General features: G+C 42.1%; 1 protein-coding gene across 12 annotated transcripts in view; it reads left to right on the top strand.

Moving 5' to 3' along the window:
- The first annotated feature begins 22,105 nt into the window (after window positions 1-22,105).
- Window positions 22,106-22,486, top strand: part of Bltp1 (bridge-like lipid transfer protein family member 1) — a 192,252-nt gene continuing 191,871 nt past the window's right edge. For 11 of the 12 annotated variants that reach the window (XM_029475242.2, XM_029475248.2, XM_085835948.1 and 8 more), the window contains exon 1: window positions 22,107-22,271. The gene's annotated coding sequence lies outside the window, so the exon portion shown is untranslated. Of the gene's footprint in view, window positions 22,272-22,486 lie in introns of all 12 variants that reach the window. The other variant, XM_085835949.1, reaches the window with a different exon arrangement.

Genomic DNA, 22,486 nt, shown 5'->3' with positions numbered 1-22,486 from the left:
TTGATGAGAGTCGTCTTTCTTGGTCATCAGCATCATTCCAAGGTGATGCGCGCATGCTCAGGGCCTCACTTGTCCCGTGTGAAAGTATCTGGCTCCCCCTTCAGTGGAGTGGAGTGAGAGCTTTAACCCAAGAGACTGAAACGGGAGATTCCTGAGAATTAGAAACAAACCATTGCCAGAAACCAAGGACAAGGAAATGTATCACACTGTGAAAAGATGCAGCAAGAGCACTTCTTGCAGCATACACAATGCACACAGCATGAGAGCAGCTATAAAAAACACAAACAGGGAATGTTTGCGGGAAAACAGCTAAAACAACAACAGAGGCGGGGAGGTGCTCGGATCCCTCCTGTGCAGAACATAATTACCAGAGAAAAGACTCGGGGCAAAGAGAAGGAACCCGCGGTGCAGTTCAGACTTCAGATTCCAAAGTGAGATTTCTCCAGGCCTCATCCCTCTTACGGTATCCACAAAAGCTCTCTCAGTGGAGCCAGTGGTCCCTTCCCTTCTATTTCCCACCAACTAGAGGGACAGGGAAGATAAACAAGGCTGCCATGCCCATCCCCCATCAGTGATTTCTATAAAACTGAATGCAGAAGACGAGTGATCCAAAGTCTAAGATACGTAGTTATTTCTAATGTCTTAACATAGCTTAAAGTAACTTGTGACTTATTGTGCACATGTGTGATTAATCACAAATAGTAAATTATCATATTGTCCTTGAAATATAAACCTGCCCAAGGCCAGGCTTTTAGAATTAACCAGGGTGAAAAATAAAGCAATAACCCCCTGAAGTGATGCCAAGAGGTCATTTGACATAGTCTTATATTACTGTTAGGGAGTTTCGAAACCCCTATTTCACAGATAAGTTTACCTGACAGATTTAGAATTCCTCTTTGATATTGAAAGAATAATCTTTTTTAAATTGGGTCTATCAGTTACTTGCTTCTCATGTTGCTTTGATGAATAGCTCATCAAAGGAATTTAAGACAGAAAAAGGATTATTGTGGCTTAGAGTTCAAGGGAGCAATCTGTGACGGGGAAGATGTGGAGAAAGCCTATCGGTTGGGGCAGGAGGCCAGCCTCCTGCATCCACACTCAAGAAGCAACAAGAGGGAATATGAAGTTGGTGGGGCTATAAAACATTAAGGCTCTCTCTCTCAGTGATACCCCACCCCCTAAAGGTTCTATGACATTCTCACAACACTACCAGACAGAGACCAAGGTTTCAAACACAGGAGTTCTAAACATAGCATCACTGAGACTCGTGTGAAGCCTATTACACTCAGTCTGCTTTACCGCGGTTGTCTTGAGGTCGATGACTGACTGTGCACTTTGCTGGTTGCTTGTCAAGTCCTAGAGGTCAATGACTGTGCACTTTGCTGGTTGCCTGTCTTAGTTTGGTTTCTGTTGTTGCAATCAGCAGTGTGGCTGAGAGCAACTTGGAGAGGAAGGGTTTACTTAGCTCATAGCATAGAGTCCATCTCCGTAGGAAGTCAGGGCAGGAACTTAACACAGGAACTGGAGGCAGAAGCTGAAGTGTAGGTTATAGAGGGACACTGCTTGCTGGATCACTTGTCCAGGCAGCGGTGGCACCACCTACAGTGAGCTGAGCCCTCACACATCAATCATTAATCAAGAAAGCGCCCCGTAGGCTGGCCTGCACGCCGAACTGATGACTACTTTTTCTCAGTTGCGATTCTTCTTCCCAGATAACTCCAGATTGTGGCAAGTTGACAAAAAAAACCTAACCAATACTATTCCCAACTGATGTGACATCACAGAAGGAGGGATGCTAGTCATTTAGGATACTTTCATCTGGAATTAAGAGAAAATTCACTTCAATCCGCACAAGCAATCCATGATACAGATTATTTTTTATGGCAAGTAGCCCAGGCAAAGTTAGATGATGTTGCCAGTAGCTCGTACCATTATCAAATACTTTTTCCATCTTTCTAAAATATTACTCGTAGAATGTAAGCTTTGACTAGCAGAACAACTTCTTCTCCTGTGGACCGGACACAGGAGACTTCCAGACTCCATATGCTGGCGTCTGAGTGTGATGAACATGTGATTATTTTTTTCTCATGCATCCTGTCTAGAGAGAAACATTTTACAGGATCTCTTTGACGTCTTTCCTTAGGAAGAGAACAACATGACCGACTGCAAAACAATCACTGGCCAACACGCTTGATTAATAAGATCTAATTCTGGGGCTTAGCAGGGTAAGACGCATAGCTATACCAATTATGCTTCATTTGACTATTGTGTCATGGAGAACTAAACTAATTAAGGCTTAAGTAAGGAAGAAAATTCCCCACACAAAAATATGCTATCTATTGACTTTAAACAATACCTCGTTTAGCTTATGAATCTGATAACTGAGTGATTCTTCTGGGCTAGATTTCTATGGTCACCAGATGACTCACCTGCAGATCATACTTACTGGAAGAACATGAGCTTTATCTACCCACACTCTCAAATGGAGAGGTAGACTGGGTCACCTTTATTCATGTCTAAAGTAGACTAGACAGGGGTCATTCACAGAGAAAGGCCCTAAAGAACAAGCAGAAACAGACAGCCTGCCTATTATGGTACAACCACCTCTCCATGTATTATTTGTCTGAGATCAGAAGGCAGTTCCTGAAGTTCTGATCCCCCCCGAGAGAGGAAGCCTCGTCTGGAAACCAGTCCTACAGGACAGAGCTATGGTCTTCCTCTCCATAGGGATGGTAAGAGTGTAAATCCAGAAGCATCATGCTAGCACATATGCCAAGGAGAGGGCACTGGGTGATTAAGGTCTTTGCTTTCTCTTCAGACCTATCTGCCCTCAGTAGTTCAATCTGAGAGGTAAAGGATATAGTTCTATTTTTTTTTAAAAGGAGACATTTGTTTTTATTTTATGAGCATGAGTGTCTGTGAACTACCTTCGTACAGTACCTCTCAAGTGCAGAAGAGGCTCGTGGAACTGGACTTACAAGTGGTTGTGAGCCACCATGTGAGTGGTGAGATTTGAACCCACATCCTCTGGAAGAGCAGCCAGTGAGTGCTCTTAACCACCAAGCCAACTCTACAGCCCCCAAATGACTTTATCCTTCAGTAAGCATTCTTGCCTTGTGCTCACCCAGAACTGCTTCTGCAAAGCCCACCCACTGTGCATGAAAACCACACAGCTCCTACAGGCACCCTGCTACTCCATCCTCTGCAAGAGCACAGTTGGTTGGGTTTTATGTTCATGTTTTTGTACTTCCCTATGCACTCATGTAACTGACTTGGATTCTAAATTCCAGCAGAGCAGAGAATGAGGCTATGTAAAAAGAAGGATTATTTTTAATATACATGTAAGTAGTAGCTTACAAATAAGTCCAGTGACTATATCTATTGACCTTATGCTAGTCTCTAGTAACCTCACAGAGAAACTAAGATTTATTTCAAGCTGCACCTCCTATGCTAATCTGGCTACCTCCCAGACATGACCCCAGTATACTTGCTTTTCATGATTGGTCTGGCTCTTCGGGGTTCAGGTGTGTTTCTCCGGACCCCTTCCTCATGGCTCCAATTCCTCCATCCTCCTGGCCGATATCTACCTCTCCCTCCTCCTCCTCCTCCTCCTCCTCCTCCTCCTCCTCCTCCTCCTCCTCCTCCTCTTCTTCTTCTTCTTCTTCTTCTTCTTCTTCTTCTTCTTCTTCTTCTTCTTCTTCTTCTTCTTCTTCTTCTCTCTCTCTCTCTCTCCTACCCCAGCAGATAGAAGTTTCCACTCTATTCTCTCTTTTGCCCAACCATTGGGTGAGCAGCTTTTATTGACAAGGCAGAGAGTAAATGGTAAGAGTTGTTTACACAAACTTGAGACAGGAGATTCTTGATATAAGCATTACAATGCCGTGTCCGGATTGAAACAAGATATGAAGGTAGACATAGAGGAGTGGTTCAGACACTTCTTTGATTTAACTGGGAATCTGGGAGTATTGACGCTAAAGGTCTTTGTCCCCAACTGGCTCTTGATCAATCAATAAAGATGCCAGCCTCTAGTGGTTGGGCAGAAATAAAGAGGCAGGTCTTCCAGGTTCCTGCAGGCTAAGAGAGAGAGAGAGAGAGGAGAAGGAGAATCGAGATACTTGTAGGAGAGAGATGGAACAGACTCAGAGCTGTAGGGGAGATCTGCCAAAATGTAGGCAGAAAGGGAAAGTGTCCCATAGAAGGGCAGCCCGAAATGGCTTGGGCAGGAAGATGAATGGGCTTCACAGAAGGTTACTAGACAACTAAACTGAGGGAAAATTTAGAGGTCTTGAGCTAGGACTAAAGGGGAAGGCATGCTAGCTGCAGGAGGCTTAGAAGAACCCAGCCATTGAGCCAGTAAGGCAGGTTAAAAAACGAGCTAGTATGTGTTTATCTTTCATCTGCAGATCCAAGGTGAGCTGGGGAAGTGAGCTGGGAGCTCAAATCGGTGTAGTAAAGACTCACTGCCACTGGTAGGGGAATCAGTATTTGAATAACACAAGGACAACCTTTACACAGTGCCAGAAAACATTATGCCTACAAGGCTGGGTGCCTGTCACGTTAAACATTCCAGTAAAGAAGCCCTTAGGTTCAATCACTCACTTCATGGATGAAGAAGAGGACCATAAGAAAGGGCCCTGAAATCTGAAGCCTGACGTCATCACAAGCGTTTGTACAAGCCAGGATTCCTTTGCTTGTGTTTAATACTTAAATATGCTTAAATTGACACATAATAATCACACTTCTTTATGGTTTGGGAATTGGAATTCTTTATAGGGGATTCATAAATTTAGGTGGGGAATAATGACACTGTTTTTTTTCCCAAACTCCACCTGAAATTTAATAATTTCTTCACTTATTAATTCAGGTGACAAGACAGAAATACATGGAGCTTTGTGATCGGTAAAAATCACTGAGGTCATAACATCTTAGAGTTGTAGATAATGTAAAATACTGTTTTAACTCATCTGTAATTCAAAATTATATAGGATTTGGTATCTAATTTATACAACAACTCCAGGGTTACTGTTTGGCTAAACGCAGTACTCCAGCCTCATCAAGCTGACCTGTGGAACCGTTACTTCCTCCCAGTGTGCTCCAGCTTCTCCTGTTCCCCCAGCCTGAAATGTTCCACTCTCTGGTCCCTGCTTCTCATCATCCATCACTCGGGTATTCTTTTTTTTGAATCTGCTAAACAGAACAAAGCAGTGTATCACCATACTCAGGGGTCTTTGCACTCTGGAGCACAGCAAACTGACACAGATGTGGCTTCCCAAAGGTTGGGAAGTGTTATTCATGCACTCTCTCTGAGAACTCAGAACAGTTGCCATGTCAGCCTTTTAGCCACCACTAGGTGGAGACTCTCTCCCCCTCATCACCCTTCCGGCTGTGTGAAGGAGGGGGAGTAGGTTTGAAGTCCGAGAGGGTTTCATCGCTCAGAATCTTCTTTCAAAAAACGCCGTTCTTACCACAGGGCTGTTTCTCTTTCTACATTTATTTACCACTTACGGTTGAATTTTGGAGTGAGTGGTGTTAAGTGGGAGCAGAGACTTTGCTCTGTTCCGTTTCTCTATCTCCTGAACCTCAAACAGTATCTGTTGTGGTCATAGGGGCTTAATATCCACTGCCTGATGTGCAGACTCAATTTTTTTGAAGTTTATTTATTGTTATTATTTTCATATTTTCTTTTAATATTTTATTCTTTTATTTATATTTTATTTGTTTGTTTGTTTGTTTGTTTGTTTTTGAGACAGGGCTTCTCTGTATAGCTCTGCCTGGCTGTCCTGGAACTCACTGTGTAGACCAGGCTGTCCACAAACTCAGAAATCCGCCTGCCTCTGCCTCCCAAGTGCTGGGATTAAAGGCGTGCGCCCGGCTTTCTCTTTATTTTATGTGTATAAGTATTCTGCCCGCATGTATGATTACGCATCATGCTCACTTCTGGTGTCTATGCAGGCCTGGAAAGGGCGTTTAATCCCCTGGAACTAAGTTACTGATGGTTGCAAGCCACAATATAGATGCTGAGAAAGAAATCCAAGTCCTTTACGAGAGCAACACGTGCTCTTAAAGCACTGAACCATCTCCAGACCCAGGCTAACGCCTTATTTGGAAATGTAATTCCTAAAAGATCTGCTTTGTTTTAAATTATGCATGTGTATCTCTATGAGGTATATGCATGTGAATGCAGATGTCATTCACAATGCAGAGACCAGATGCACTGGATCCCCTCTGGAGCTGAGTTATAGGCAGTTGTGAGCCACGCGAGCCACACAGTGTGGGTACTGGCCCCGGATCACATCACATCAGCACCCAAAGATGTTCTCTATATCATCGTCCTCCTTCAATTCCTCGCTTCCTCCTCCTCTCTCTTATTTTTCATCTGCTTCATGTCTGTGTTACATGTGTGTACTATAGTTTGTATTAACTTGCCATCTGTAGTGGGCATTGAGATCTGCTTCCAGTATTTTGCCATTACAAATAATGCTGCACAGAATTATCTGTTGTGGGTTTTTTTTTTCCTTCATAGTTTTGCATCTTTAGGGTCAATTTCTTGGTCTGGGAATTCTTTTCTTTTTTTTTTTTTACATTGATACATCCAAGTTTTTATATGCAGTGATGAGCACAAGCATTAATAGAGATAAAATACCGATGCAATAACACACCCCAAAATAACATAGGCAACTGTTTCCATCATTTACAATACAGTAGTTACAATGACACTCCAAACAGAAAAGCAAAGTAAAAAAAAATCAAAACCCCAACTTCTATCTTGTGTAATTAGACTTATACAGAAATTAGAAAGCTAAATAACAACTAGTTAATCACCTAATTTCACAGCTATCTGAAGTGGCAATCGTTATATAGCAGTTTATCTATGATACATTCAAGATAAATGATACAATTTATTACTTGCCTATAAGCTAAAACACAGCCTTGGTTTAATACCTTTCCTTAAATTCCACCTCTACACTACCATATACTTGAGGTCTATGCAAAAAGTAGCTACCTTTTATATAAGAAATGGATGATTAAGTCTTTGGTGCTGTAAAAGCAACTTCATTTAAACATCACCACCATCACCACCAAGGGGGGAAGGGTAGTGAAAACCCAATACACACTTCCTAAGAGAAAAGCATGTAATTTCTGTCCCTGATGGAATGTATTAAATAAGCAAACACCACCAACAAGCAAAAACGAGTACTACAATGTAAAAATACTTAAAAATAACCAAAAACCAAAAACCTTCTCACATGCATAAATGAAAAATTGCACACAAAGAGCTCACATCTTTTCAAGCTTCAACAGTAAATATTCCACTACTATGTGTTAAATACTGCACGGTCTGCCCAAGCAAGAAGGGAGCACATCAGAGTCAATGAGCACTTGCATTGCCTCTCATTACCTACTCAAGTCATGCCTACTGCACCTCTAAACATTTTATCAAGTCCAATTATACAGCAAACACTCCCAAAATAAACTTAGGTTGTATTGCAGTTTCACTTAATAGTATATAAAATGCTGTGCTGTGACAGATATCAACTATCCATTAGTTACTGAATCAAGTTTTCTTAAGCACTACTAACTGCTTGCTTTTCTTGAAGCTAGATCATTCTGAAAAAAAAAATCAGACAGCAGAATTCAGCTATAGCAAACATGCTGCCCTCATAATAAGGAAAAAGCAGCTACTATCTGAAATCATACCACACAAAACCAAAAGGAACATTATTCTACTGAAAGTAAAGTAAAGAGTAGGTCTGAATTATAAGTGCTGCAGTCCAACATTTACAGATAGGTAATAACTTCAACAACCTCAAATATTTAAGGCACTATGTGTGGGAACGGTTACAATGCAGCTGAGAGTATTACAACAACATTAAGAGCCAAGTCTAGGCAACATTTTGCCCATGCAAAAGACACATGCAAATGTAAAGAACAATAGCTCAATTGCTTAGTTTAAGTGCAGGCTGGGAATTCTTGATTTAAATGCATGTGTGGTTTTTATAGATGCTCCCCATTTTCCCTCGTTGGGAGTTACTCCCTCTTATCCTTCCTTGGAGACTCTGAGAGTGCTTGTGTATGTTACTCAGTCTTTGGAATATTTGTTAATCTAATAGGACAGAAACAGTTTAGTTCAGCACTTGGTCATGACCCCTTTGGGGGTCAAATGACCCTTTTACAGGGGTTGCCTAAGACCATAGGAAAACACAGATATCTACATTATGATTCATAACTGTAGCAAAAGTACAGTTATGAAGTAGCAATGAAATGATTTTATGGTCAGGGGTCACCATAACGTGAGAGACTGTGTTAAAGCGCCGAAGCATTAGGAAGGCTAAGAATGATTGGTCGAATTTTTAGTGAAGGTTTGATTTCTTTCCTTATTTAGCTCTTCTGTTATCTCTTCTGTGGATTCTTGCTTTGTGTGATTGCAGAAGGTAAGCTGAGGTTTCTCCCCCCCTGCCTGTCTTTACTGCATATGGTGGTCCCAACATCCCATCCCTTCCTCCCTTCCTTCCACTGTGCTGTAGTAATGCTGACCTTCTCCCTGCTCCTCACACTCAGGTGTCAGCCAGGCTTCTGCAGAGAAACAGAGTCTCTACGATACTCGTCTTGACAGCAACTGCAGGACGGTGCTTCAGAAGTAAATTTACTACATAGATCTATAGAGAGATCTATAGAGATCTATAGAGAGACACAGATCACTGTATAAACATGGGTTTAGTAATGTAGAAATGTCTGTCTATAAATCTACATACAGCCCCATATTTCTTTCTGTCTTCACCAGTCAGTTGATTGGCAGATAAATACATAAACAAGATTTTTTTTTTTGAGAATTTAGTTCATGCAGCTGTGAGCAGATACGTTGGAAATCCCCAAGTAGGCTTGCAGCTGGAAACTCCAGAAGGATCATTAATGCTGCAGTATGAAAGCAGGATTTCATCTCCTTGGGAAAACCCTGGCTTTGTTCTTATGTAATAGCATGAGGCCCGACTACAGTATAGATGATAATCTGTCAGTCACCGGATTAAGGGTGGTAATCTACAGTACCAGCATATCCTAGGAAATACATGGAATACAAATGACAGATGGATAATAATAAAATGAAAAACTTTATATAAGAAAGAAGGGAGGAGGGAAGTATGTGCTTATTTTCTATTATTATTATTTTAATTTTGTTTACTTGCTCACTTTACATTCTACTCATTGCCCCCCTCCCGGTCACCCCCTCCCACAATCCTTCCCTCTTTCCCCATTCCCCCTCCCCTTCTTTCTCCTCTGAGTGTGTGGGGCCTCACCTGGGTCTCCCCCCATCCTAGCATTTCAAGTCTCTGTGAATCTAGTTGCTTCCTTTCTCACTGAATCCAGACAAGGCAGCCTAGCTAGAAGACCATATCCCATGTACAGGCAACAGCTTTGAGCAAGGGCAGGTAACCTAGTATTCCCCAGGCCCATCAGCACTGTGTGTGTCCCCCAAACCCCTATCTCCAGGTGAAGGGCAAGGGAAAAACCTCCACTCAGTTTAGATACACACAGGTCTACCAGGGTAATCTGAGGTGAATGGCAGCTGCACACAGGTTCATTCACAGGTGGCCTTAGCAGTGATAAGGGACAGGTATCTCAATGGGTTGAGCCCTCAGAGACTGGGAGGTCTGAGAGAGAAGTCTGTGTTTGGATGTAAAGAAATGCACACTATGTGCCAAGCCTCCCCCCTTTTTAAATCACAACTTAGTCACTAATAGTATTTGATGTAGAGGAAATCCAACGTGGTTTGACCAGAAGATATCTGCTGGCCTTTTGTACCTCTGAACTAAAACTGGTAACAGGAGCACAAATGTGAGCATACAATTATGATATAAAAATAGTTAGGGATGGGAACATAGCTCCATAGTAGAGAGCACATGCCTAGTGGTGTGTAGTTCTGGGTTTGACCTATAACACTGAGAAAAACATTGAAGAATTATGAATGAAAACTTCTACTTCCTATTTACAACTACTAAAAATAACCTTTAGCTATTAACTTGACACAGTCTCAAATCACCTGGAAAGGAGAGTTTTGACTGAGTAACTGTCTTTATCAAGTTGGTCACTGAGCGTATATGTGAGGGACCACGTGGTGGTTTGAATGCGAATGGCCCCCATCAGCTCATATGTTTGAAAATTAGTCATCACTTGGTGGAACTGTTTGGGGAAGGATTGGGGGTGTGGCCTTGTTGGAGGAGGCATGATGTGGAGCAAAGTCACAGAGCAGGCGGCAAGGGTTGAGGCTTCAGAAACCTCGCATGGTCCCTAGTGCACTCTGTGTCCTGTTTGTGGATCCAGACGGGAGCTGCTGCTCCCACACTGTGCCTGTCTGCCTGTTGCCGTATTCTCTGCCAGGATGGTGATAGATTCCTGTCTCTCTGAAACTGGAGGCCCCAAATAAACCCTTTTTTTATAAGTTGCCTTGGGGCATGGTGGCTTTCTCACAGCGATAAAAAAGCAGTTAAGGTAGACTGTGCCTCGAATGTTAACTGATGGAGGACCTACCCCACCATGCCTGGCACTGGGCAGATGGTGCTGGGCTGCACAGGAAAGCCATTTAAGCATGAGGCCAGGTGAGCCATCAAAAGGTGTTCCTTCATGGTTTCTGCTTCAAGTTCCCACATGGGTTCTTACTCTGACTTCCCTGTATGCTGGACTGTAACCTTTAAACTGAAATAAGCCCTTTTCTCCTGTAAGTTGCTTTTAGTTGGGGAGTTGTATCACAGCAAAGAGACCAGAGCACTAGAAGAAATTATGTTTCTGCAAGGAGTGCAACTGTTTCCAAAATTTTGATTTTTTTTTAAATATAAATCTCCAGTATAAGGATCATGGCTCCTCATGGAACTATATGAAACTAAAACATATTTCTTTTTATTGAAGGAAAGAATTGGAAAGGTCATATCTTTAAGGAGTTTCTACTGACCAACTTGGGGCAATTCGAGACCAGAACAAAGGTGAAAAAGAATTACTGCATATTAAATAAAAGATGATCATAGCTGGGTGTAGAAGCTCATACCCGTAATTGCGAGACTGGAGGATTGCTGTGATTTTGAGGCTAGCTTTGCCTACGAGGTGAGTTTGTGGCCAGATTGAGCTAAAGAGTGGGGCCTCTCCTCACATTATCGCTATTACTACCATCATGGCTAAGTTCACTTTGGCCCATTAGTAAGTATATGTAAGTGTGTGTGTGTGTGTGTGTGTGTGTGTGTGTGTGTGTGTGTGTATACACAGCGTGTGCTGTGGCATGTGTGCAGGCCAGAGAACAACTTGGTGTAGTCAGTCCACTCCTTTTCCCTTTGTGTGTACACTAAGGATCAAACTCAGGTTGTCAGGCTTGTGTGGCGAGTGCTCCTGCTGTGTCACCTCACTGGCTCTGTGGAAGAAAACCAGCTAACAGATTCTGTAGAAAAGATAAATAGAAAAATTATCACTCGAAACCACTAATTAATATAGGTGAGACTCCTTTAACAATGGGTAAAGCTTTACTAAGGAAATACAATATTTACATCATTTCCAAATATCACCTCGCTGATAACACATTCATTATGAAAGATTAAAAAGCATGTGATTTTAATAATGTGATAGTGGTCACCATCATAACCAAGTGACAACAAAGTATTACCTCCCCCCGCCCCAGTCTCTGTGATGTACATTAACATATATTACATATGTTATTCTCTTGCCAGAACATTCAGCCTGAATTTACAATTAGGAAGTAGTAAGATAAGTGTAGATTATAGGATAAATTTCACTACACCAAGCTTTCCAAATTGTCATCCAAAGCCAAATAAAAGGCAAGGAAACTCTTCTACATTAAAGAAGAGGAAAGAGTTCTGGGACATGGCTCGGTTGGTGAACTGTAAGCACAGTTGCCTGAGTTCAGCACTCAGGGCCTATGTTAAACTAGAAACAGTCACTGTATTACTTCCAATGGAGGAAACACTATTATATAGATAATGAGATAACTTCATATAGTGTAGAAACATATAAAGTAAAAAAAAAAGAGGAAGAGATAAAAACACTACATGGAAACTACAGGCGTGGAAATGATGTCCTTGGGGCTCACCAGCTAGCCAGCCTAGCCTGCTTGGCAAGTTTTAGGTCCCAGTGAAAGACTGTCTCAAAAACCAAGGTGGACGTCCTGAAAAGGACAAATGAGTCCATCTTCTGGACTACACACAGACATACTCTGGTCATCTTCATATACATGAACACAAAAGCAGACTTTTTTATGACCACCAACCCATTGATAAATTGTCCTTAGTGGGGTCCTGGGTGAGAGCCAAGTGAAACAGAAGACGTCTTTGGGCACAAGTTAGAGAAAGTTAAGTATTGTATCCAAGTTTAAAACAATGTGTTAGGGGCTTGAGAAATGGCTCAGTGGTTAAGAACACCATCTGCTCTTCCAGAGGTCCTGAGTTCAATTCCCAGCAACCACATGATGGCTCACAACCATCTGTAATAGGATCCGATGCCCTCTTCTGGTGTGTCTGAAGACAGCGACAGTGTACCCACATGCATGAAGTAACTAACTAACTAACTAAATCTTTAAAAAACAACAAAACAGTACAATGTGTTAATTCAGTTTCTATGTATAATGATACCATGACCATGTAGCCAAGGCACTTCAGAGAGACCTATTTGGGGCTAACAGCAGAGGTAGTCAGGGATGCTAACAGAGAGTATGTCAGGTTGACCGATAGCTGTATTAATTAGGCATACAATTAATTTTAGTATTTCTTTAACTTTCTGTAGATTTGAAATAGTTTCAAAGTGAGGGTTGGTGGCTTAAAGTTTTTAAAACTAATCTATTATATCCATGCATATGGAGAAAACATTTTTGTGCCAGTGGTACACAGAACACAGCAATTTCAAAAGCAAAATTCAATTAACGGTAGTGCACTGATGAGACTGACAGATGACTGTCAGGAAAGAGCACCTGATAAGGATCCTAGTGAGTGCAGTGGGGAGTGGCTAGCAAGGAGCTGCACACTGGGGAAGAGTGTGATGTTCAGCAATGCTGTCAGCAGGGCTATCCCCAGACGTCCACTATCTTTACTGGTAAAGCAGGAAACCTAGGTTAGAGGATGAGGGTTTTCTGAAGGGAGGGAAAGAGGAGGAGGCAGAGGGTCATTATCAGCATCTCTGCTTCTCTTACTAGTCTGTATACAGGGCTTGATTCTAAGGTACTTCTTCCTTTATTTTTTTCTTTCCTTTCTTCTTTTTTTTCCTGCTTCATATCTTACAGTTCCAACCACAGAGCCACCAGAGGGCATAGGCTCGTGGTTATTTATTTAGGTTTATGATAAGGTTCTTCTTTCACAAGCCCTGAGGAAAAGCTCTGAGATATGAGCAGTGCATAAGCAGGATGTTGAGGTCCGGTACTTCCGGAACAGTGAGATACATCATTTCCTAACCACAGGTTTACAAACATGCAGGGCTTTGTGCAACCAGGAAAGCAAATGAGCTGCTTCCAGTGTCTCATTTACTGTTCTTCCTGTTGTATCCTTACTTCCTCAGCATCTGCATTTTCTAACACACCAGGGTGAAGCCTGCAGCGTAACCCTCTATGTTTGCCTGCTGCAGGGGCCATGGTTTAAGTCACTATTGATGTCCTCTTCAGAAAAGACACGCCCTTTCATATGAAATGCAAAGCCCTGTACAGCCTGTCCCAACTGCCTTCCTAGCTCTCTATGCTTTTTCTATAGATATTTGTTGCTGTTGTTGTTTCCTATTTGTATGTTGGCACTTGTACCCTCCTCCCTGGACTTCATTATTGTAGTATAGCTCTATTGTTTCAGTGTTGTTATAGACAATAGTTATCTCCAACTGGACAAGAGGAGATGTGCTGGAAAACATCTTCAGTACACATGCAGCAGATGTTATCCCATGAATCATTCAAGGCCAACGGGAATGCTAAGAAAAATTCTTGTCTGTGCCTCTCTCAGTTAGTTCAGTCCCGGTCACTATCTGTTATTAAGTCCTATTTATACCCTGCAAACATCATGTGTACTCCTTGGGTCTATCTCAGCACGTGCTTCTGTCTCAGCTGACATCATTCCTTCAATCAGCCTGCATCCACAGAAGGGGCAGGAAACTGTATCACACCACCAGCAGTTTTTTTTTTTTTTTGGTGCTTTTCTTTCTCTGGAGTCCCAACAAATGGAGTTCAACTACGCAATATAAGGCAGACTCTAGCAATAGATCCTTTTATTTTGCCATTGTTTGGGGCTGAAAGTTTTATATATCAGTTTCCATATACCACATCACTTTTGTTTTAATATTTATCTATTTTTGCTTCAAAAAACAATATTGGTTTGTTTTGTCATCAAACTTGTCTTACCTTCTTTCCTTTCTTCTTTTATTCCTTTCATCTCCCTCCCTCCCTCCCTCCCTCCCTTCCCCTCTCTCCCTTTTTTCCTTCCTTCCATTTATTGAAACAGGATTTCATGTAGCCCACAATGGCCTAAAATTTGCTATAAAACCCAAGATGACCTTGAACTCCTGATTCTTCTACCTCCAACTGCAATAGAATTATAGGCTTTACTTAATATTTTAATACCTACTGCAGTAGCCTCATTTCTTCTGCTTAATGAAATCGTTGATTCACTGCTTTTGAAGCAAGTTCTTTTATGTAATAAATTCAAAATTTCAAAATGGAGGCTTTTAAAATCACAACTTGTGGGTGTGCCTGTCTCCCACTGCTGGGAATCTCATGCCCAACCCTGTTATATGGTTCCCGTCCTGCGCAGGACCACCACTTTAGTTTTCCCTTCCACGCTAGTAGAGACAGGCTATTGATTCCTGCAAGAGGCTTACCAAGGGGAGATAAAAATGGATGCCCTTGGAAAAAGGACTGCATATAACTAGTGGTTCATCTACTCACCTCCTTTACTACAATTTCAAGTCTATGACATTGAAATAGCATCAGGGCTTCCCAGGTCATTTTGATCCCAGCAATGGAGAAGAAGCTGAGCACAGTCAACCCTGAGGGAGATGCAGAGCTGCCTGCTGGAGTCTCACATGTTCTCAAGGGAAGGGCTTGACATTTTCTTATTTAACCTTACATTTTATTTCTAGCTCCTATGTTTCGCAAAACCCTCAGTGTATGTGCATTTTTAAAGTGTCTGTACATAGAGGTGGTTCTAAAAAATAAAAATAATTAAAAATATCATTATATTAGACTCAAGTGTAGCTCAGTGGTAAAATGCATGCTTAGAAAGGAAAGACTGTGGATTTGATCACCAGAACTGTAAAACAACTAACTCCCCTAGCACCCCCCTCCACATACCCCCCCCCCACAAACCCACAGGCTCTTTCATGAGAACAAAAGAACAAAAATGCTAAAGAATTTTACATAAACACTACATTTAATATATATTCAAAATTTAACTTTCATTCACGGTTTTCTCAAGTCGAATATTTCTTAACTCAAAAGAAAAGGACTTTCAAGGTATTTCCAGACCCAAAAGTCTACAGACTGACTTTTAAAAGTTTACTAATGTTTGTGTCTGCTGCTAAGGGGACAATTAGTTTATACAAACCAAGATGAATAATGCAAAAGTTTGTTTTGATTTTGAATGAATTACAGTTTCAGTAAAAACTGGCAGTGGGTTGCTTATGATAGCTGAAGGAATAGGGCAATAATTTGATTACATGTTATTGCAGTGAGAGTTTATGGAAGTCAAATATGATTACTTTTAACAAAAAGTTATACTAGAGAATTATATTAGTGTATAGAGATGAATAAAGACTAAAATATTTTCTTTTAATGAACACATTAGCATTTTGATGTAGGATGTTGATATTGCTAACGGGGTGCCACAAAAACTGCTGCAGAGAATTTTATCTATTGCTGAGAAATATAAGCAATAGTTTAATGACATCATGTCCAACGTTTGAAACAGTGGCAAAATTTTAGTTCTAGGATACATTTACTAATTGAAATTATTTTTTCTTGTGCCAATTTTATAGAAAAAAGTTGAGCATCTTGCTTGCTCCTTAACACATTTTGATTCTGATGAGCAGAAACAATGAAACATCAAGTGAAATTTATAAGATTTATAGTTTAGTTTTCACATTTATGATCTCGCCCAAAATAGAACCAATTCTATGCACTGGTTCTATATAAGCTATCCCTTAAAGTCCTTAAGGTTATACTTTGCCATGGATGAATCATTTATATATTTCTCTCATTTTATCATGTTGTTGATGAAAAGTTCATCTTTCAGTGTTGAGTGCAGTTTTTAGATTTGACTTGGAGCATGGGTCCATGTCGAGGCCTTTTCTCTCTCGTGGATTTCTCACCTTCAATCTTTTCTGGTGTTCTTCCCACTTTCCTGGCCCCCGTCAGTGACTTCTCCATCCCTTCATTAATATTAATACTAGAGGGTGATCAGTACCAAATCACACTCTGCTTCCTGCCCAGATAATTCAAATCATTCCTTATCTCTAGTTATTAATGAAATGCAGAACCAACAAAAGGAAATGCCAACAAATCAATGAAAAGGTACATTTTAATTTAAATATGTAAAGGACTGTGAGTGGATTAAATTCAGAAAGGAACAAACTCTTTTGTATGGGTAGAAACCTGCCTCTTCTTCCATGTGAGAACAGTTTGTTACACAGCAGAGGAGCAAACAACACTCTGCAGACAACATTTTGCTGGATAAGGAGAAGTCATAAGCATAGGCAATATCAACCAATATTATTTTCCATTCAAAACACACATTTTTAGTACACAAAAAGTACTGTGCAACCATCAGCAGAGTTTAATTCTAGAACGTATTTGCCTTCTCTAAAATAAACCCCCACACTTTTTCAGTGAATCCCCAACTGTCTTAGTTCCTTTTCCACAGCTGTGACACAATGATTCAGGAACTTACAGAAGAAAGAGTTTAATGACAGATTTCAGTTTCAGAGGGTGAGGCTATGACCATCATGTTGGGGACCTTGACAACAGGCAAGGTTGGAGGACTGGAAGAGATCTTATATTCTTTACACAAGTAGGATAAAGATAGAGGGGAGAGTGGCAGGGACTAACTGGGAATAGTGTGGGGTTTTGAAACCTCAAAGTCCACTCCCAGTGACCCATGTCCTCCAACAAAGCCATCTCTCTCTCAATCCTTCCCAAACAGTTCCACCCACTGGAGACCAGGCATTCAAACATGTGAGTCAGGGGAGGTGGGGAGGGGCCATTCTGACTCAAACCACCACACTGACTTCTAAACCCAACTCTTTCCACCCAGACCTAGAAAATTGACTAAGTCACTTTTGATATCACTGAATTGTCTTATTTTAAATCAGTGGTTCTCAACATTCTCAGTGCTACTTCATAACTGTAACTTTGCTGCTATGTATTGTAATGTAAATATCTGTGTTTTCTGATGGTCTTAGACAACCCCCATGAAAGGATCATTTGATCCCCCAAGGGATCAGCATTCACAGGTTGAGAACCACAGTCTGTTGCGGGAATTTTTTTTTTTTTTAAATGAGCCCCGGCATGTTCCTGCACATGTACTGGCAACCAGTGGACCACAATACTATGTCCCAGAGAGGTCCCACCAGCTCTGTCTCATATTCTATTAGACAAATAGATCTGCCATTCTCATGATTTGATAACACAATACCCAGTAACCTGGTAAAAACAAGACTCAATGCTTATAATTAACCAATCAGATTTATATATCAATAAATTCTCAATGCACAAGATGCCAACACAATAATTTCAGAAGCAACTGCTAATGATAAAAGCTGCCCACCTAGATTAGACAAATTATCCCAATATTCTAACCTTTATGATATCATAACAACCTGTGGTCATAGCCACGCTGATTCATGTCTGCCACTATCTTCCTTTCTCCCTGATCCTTCTCATCCTCAGACGCTCTCCCTGTCTCCACAACTCTTAGCTCCACCTCCCTTTTCCCTGTCCAATCACAGGTCTCCTGCTGCCTCAATGTAATTGAACAGGGAAAATCCTTTGACAACAGTCATATAAATGAAATTATGAAATAAAGTCTTTAATGATCAGTTTTTTCATTTATAATATTTTCAAGATTTATCAATGCTGTAGCAAGATTTAGTTTCATCTCTCTCTCTCTCTGTAGCCTAGAGGTCAACTTTGGGGGGTATTCTTTAATTCCCCTCCCCCTTGATTTTTGAGACGGAACCTGGAGCTCACCAATTTGTCCAGATGGTCAACTAGCAGGCCTCAGGGCTCCTCTGCCCTGTTGCCATCTCCACCTTCCTAGTGCTGAGATTACAAGTGCTCTGCAATAACTAGCTTTTGAGATGTGAGATGAACTCATGATGATACTTGTAGGGCAAGCACTTTAATATATCCTCTGCCTCAGTTCACGGGTTTTTTGTTTCTGAATACTGTGCCCTGTAATGGACAGTTGAGTTGTTTCATTTATGAGACCAGTATGAATAAATAATAATAAAATAAATAATGCTATAATGAATATTCATTTTATGGGGACATATGCTCCATGTTCTCTTGGACATACCCTGAGGAGAGGAGTTGTTGGGTTACTCCTGGTCAGCTCTGTCTTTATCATTATGGAGAAGAGTCAAACTGTTTTCTATGGTAGCTATGTGGCTTTGCATTCCCATCAGCAATGTAACAAGGTTCCAGTTTCTCTGTATCTTCTTCAACACTACTTTTTAATAAATATTTAAACTTATGATTTATTGTTTCTAGAAATTTGGTCTTGTCATGTTGTCCGTTGCTTCATGCTCCCAAATAGTTGGGTTTGTGGCCTACTCCCCTATGCCCCCCAGCTTGTTCTTTTCATTGTGGTTGTGAGAGTGGGTGTGAAGGGACATTGATTAACATATTGGTTTGCATTTCCCTGTCGATAAGAGGTTTAGAGCATCTTTTCATGTTTTTATTAATTTTTGTAGACTTCCTGGGAAATATATCCAAATAGCTTGTATATATTTTCATGTATCATTTCAAGTTTTATTACGTATAATATTCCCACCCACATTCCCATCCCTCATCTCTTTTCTCTTACTTTCTTCTTTTCTTTAAAATTTTTTTTTTTGTATAGTTTACAAACTGGCAGGTTACCATATGGCATTTTCATGAATACCTAATTTTGATCTACTCTACTCTGGCATGGTGCCATTTACTTCTTTGTTTGGGTGGAGTGCTGGGACAGGATCCCACTCTATAGCACACGCTCATCTGAAACTCATTTTGTAGCCCAGACTGACCTTGATCTCTGGACAATTCTCCTGCCCCAGCTTCCTGAGGCAGTAGAGAACATTTCTGGCGGCATCTTTATGATCTGTGCTATTCGGTTTCTCACCAAAGTTTATGTGAAACTGACAGGGCCCAGAGCATCCTCATCCTGGCTTGTGAGGGTTGATCACTTGGATTTGTCTCTAGGGAGACAAATCATGTGGAAGTCTTCCCTGTGAGGTCAGTAGTGTTGAAACTTATTTGATCTCCCTATCAGTGGTTGGCCATAAATTGACAGCTTGAAGGACATAAGTGCGGAGCGTGCTTATGGTCTTGGTCTTTTCCTTTTTGATGGACACATTGGTGATCAGATTTTTCTGCATAGTCACAAGGACCCAGATAGTGGTTGCCAGGTGTCTTAGGGTTTCTCTTGCTGTAAGGAAACACCATGACTAAAAGTAACCTGGGGAGGAAAGGGTTAACTTCATTCACAGTTCCATCAAACATCACATAACACCAAAAGCATTGGTGTACTGGCTGGTTTTGTGTTAACTTGACACAAGCTGGAGTTATCACAGAGAAAGGAGCTTCAGTTGAGGAAATGCCTCCATGAGATCCAGATGTGGGGCATTTTCTCAATTAGTGATCAAGAGGGGAGGGCCCCTTGTGGGTGGTACCATCTCTGGGTTGGTAGTCTTGGGTTCTATAAGAAAGCCGGCTGGGAAAGCCAGGGGAAGCAAGCCAGTAAGAAACATTCCTCCATGGCCTCTGCAGCAGCTCCTGCTTCCTGACCTGCTTGAATTCCAGTCCTGGCTTCCTTTGGTGATGAACAGCGATGTGGAAATGTAAGCTGAATAAACCCTTTCCTCCCCAACTTGCTTCTTGGTCATGATGTTTGTGCAGGAATAGAGACCCTGACTAAGACACAGTGGGCAGGAACTCAAGCAGGGCAGGAACCTGTAGGCAGGAGCTGATGCAGAGGCCATGGAGGGGTGCTGCTTACTGGATTGCTTCCCGTGGCATGTTCAGCCTGCTTTCTTATAGAACCCAGGACCCCACAGGGATAGCACCACCTACAAGGACTGGGCCCTCTCCCATCAATCACTACTAAGAAAATGTCCTATAGACTTGTCTACAGCCAGATTTTTATGTAGGCATTTTTATAATTAAGGTTCCCTCCTCTCAGATGACTTTAGCTTGTGTCAAGTTAACCTAAAACTATCCAGCACACCAGGGATTAGAGATAGGCCTGGAGAAAGAGTGGGAAATGACCATAAAGAACAGCAGGAAGGAAATCTCTGTATGATTTGCTGTGATGGTTACATCAACTTAGACTTGACAAAGTGGCATAGAGCCACATCATACCAGCATAAAATATGTTTTCATATTGTACTATACTCATATAAGACAGAAACATCAGAGGGAGTGGAAAAGAACATTTTGTATGACTGTTGCTACTTCCTGTGAACCGGCTGTGATTTCAAAGAAAAAAAGTTATAGCACAAAATATCATTACCTGTTTTTTGTCATGAAATTCTTTTGTTGTTTTTTTTTTACTTTGTGATGTAGCTCAGGCTGGCCCAGAACTTTCTCCATTGGTCTCAAACCCAGGGTTTTCCTGTGTTAGGCTCCAATGTGCTGGGATGCTATGCATACATTAGCTACATTCAGCTAGAGAAGTTCACATTATATTTGCTGGAGGCAGGTTTTTTTTTTTTTTCTTTTTGTGACACCATCTGCATTTTTCACATGCTGGTGAAAAGTCAAAGTAGGGGGAAGGTTCAAGAGCCAGGAAGTAATCGTCTTCACAGGGTTAGAGGCCCTTGGAATAGAAAAGCTCTACAATGAATAATTCATCTTGATGATGCCATCTCTTTTACACCTGTAGCTCAGGGTGGCTCTTCCTCAGGGGATAAGAAGAAAGGAGACAAGTAAGAGTTCAGATCCTCCAGTTCCTCACTCACTGTAGAGGAAGTCTGCTGCGAATTACACTTCTCTTCTTGCTATCCTAAGATCTTCTTATCTCTGGAGCAATTTAGTTTCAGTTTCGTTTTGTTTTGGGGAAACTGAATCATATCTCAGTCACTTCTAGTTCAAAGAACTCGTGCTAAGACTTTATTTATTTATTAGTCTTATATCTGACTTCACATCTGTTTAAAAGTGGATGCTCCCACCCCCAAGTGGAAATGTTGAGTGACCTGAACTCTTAGAACCAGAGGCTTAGATATTGACAGGTAGTGTAGAGAATGTACTGGAAGCTGTGGCGCTGGGGCTCAAATCCTAGATCTCTAAACTGACAAAGTACTTCAACCTCCTAAGCCTTAGGTTTTCAATTTGTGAAAAATTAAAATATTTGGTTGATTTCCTAGGTCAGTGTTTCATACATCAAATGCATCTTCTGTGAGATGCACGCCATAGCTAGCAGACTCTTCTTTTTCTGGCTTCCTTTTCCTACGTTGATTATACTGTCTACATTATCAGGGCGATGTTTACAACCCCCACGCCACAAGTGGAATCTGGAACAAGGTAGTTTTCAAATCAGTAGTGACCTGTGTCTCTCAGACTAGGCTACGCCCTGTGGACACGGCCCCGCCCCTCCGCTCAGGCCTGTTCTCTTGTAAAACAGGATTCGCCTCTAGGCACAGGTTCCAACTTTAGTCTTTAGTTTGGTCCTGAAGCTCAGGCTTTGCCCCATTGACCTAGATCTCAACCCTAGGGCCTAAGCCCTGTCCTCTGCCCCGAGCCTTCCAAGACCCCGCCCCGCCCCGCCCAGGCCCCGCCCCCGGCCCAGGCGGCGATTCTCCGTTCGGGCCCGGTGCCAGCGAGGGGCGGAGCTAACTCGGTTCTTGGGCGGGGCCAGAGTGGCGTACCCGGAGGCGCTGGCGCCTTGACGTGATACGCTGCCGGTTGACGCAGCTGCAGTGTCGCTGGCCTCCGCTCCTTCCTGGGCTCTGCTCCTCCGCCCCATGGGTGTCCGAGGCGGCCGGCCGAGCTGGACGAGCTACAGGCTGAGGGTGTAAGCATCAGCGGAGGTCCCGACTCGGGGCTGCCGTGCTGTCAGGTGAGAGGAGCTCGAGAGGCTGCGCGCGGTGAGGGCTGGGAGGTGGCGAGGTGGGCAGCGCCTTTCCGGGTGAGTCTGGAAGGTTTGCGGGGTCGCGGCTGTGGCGCGGGCCTGGGGTCGGAGGTCGGAGGTCGGAGGTTAAGGTGGAGGCCTAGCAGGCCCTGACAGCCGGGTGCTGGGGTTGCGGGCGGGCGGGCGCGCGGACCTGGCAGAGT

The sequence above is a fragment of the Mus caroli genome, unplaced genomic scaffold, assembly GCF_978045245.1.
Source record: "Mus caroli unplaced genomic scaffold, Mus_caroli_1 scaffold_3, whole genome shotgun sequence".
NCBI classification, from domain to species: domain Eukaryota; kingdom Metazoa; phylum Chordata; class Mammalia; order Rodentia; family Muridae; genus Mus; species Mus caroli.
The sequence above is the reverse complement of the archived record's forward strand: the minus strand, read 5'-3'. Positions and strand labels throughout refer to the sequence as shown.